Source organism: Trypanosoma equiperdum (assembly GCF_001457755.1).
Source record: "Trypanosoma equiperdum strain OVI genome assembly, contig: ctg_1177, whole genome shotgun sequence".
Lineage (NCBI taxonomy): Eukaryota > Euglenozoa > Kinetoplastea > Trypanosomatida > Trypanosomatidae > Trypanosoma > Trypanosoma equiperdum.
Genome location: NW_027123146.1, coordinates 2,427 through 3,127, shown reverse-complemented (window position 1 = coordinate 3,127; position 701 = coordinate 2,427).

The window sequence follows — 701 nt, the reverse complement described above, 5'->3', positions numbered from 1 at the left end:
TTTTTTTTTTTTGTGTCTGTACGCATTTTGCATCCTTTTCTATGTTGTTTTCTCCTCCTGTTTTTTGTTTCCGTTTATTGCATGTGCATTTTTATGCATGAAATATATATATTTGGTGAGTAAGTTTGGTGTGATGCGAGGGGGAAGATTAACAAAAAAAAAGGGATGAGGAAACGAAGAAGGAATTTTGATTTTTTTTTCTTAAATAAAAAAAAGGAGAAGAAAAAAACAAAAAGTGATTTAAAAGAGACAAAAACAAAAGTATATGAATCATCAGAGCAGGTGCGTAAGTGAGTTCCCGTTTCTGGGGAGTAGCAATTAGTGAAATGACCGAACTGTGCGGAGTTATTTGATGGAAGCGGGGGAACGGAATCAACAAAAGGAAAAGAAAGGAAAAGGAGGATTATTGTGAAGAAATGAATAAATAAAAATTACATGTAAAGATGTAGCGTCAAGTATCTTGTGATCACCTTCCTTGTTTTTTTTTTTGGTTGGTTGATCTTCCACCCCGTAGTCTCTTTCTTTCCTTCCTTCTTTTTTTTCTTTTTGTGTATTCTTTGTAATTTTGTTGCGTATTATTTCCTTTCCTCTCCTTTCCTTTTCCTCCTTTCTTCTTTTCGTTCCATCATCATTATTAGCATTACCATCATTACCATAATCGTTTCATTCCCGCTTGTATTTCGTTACCAACGTCTCTATCT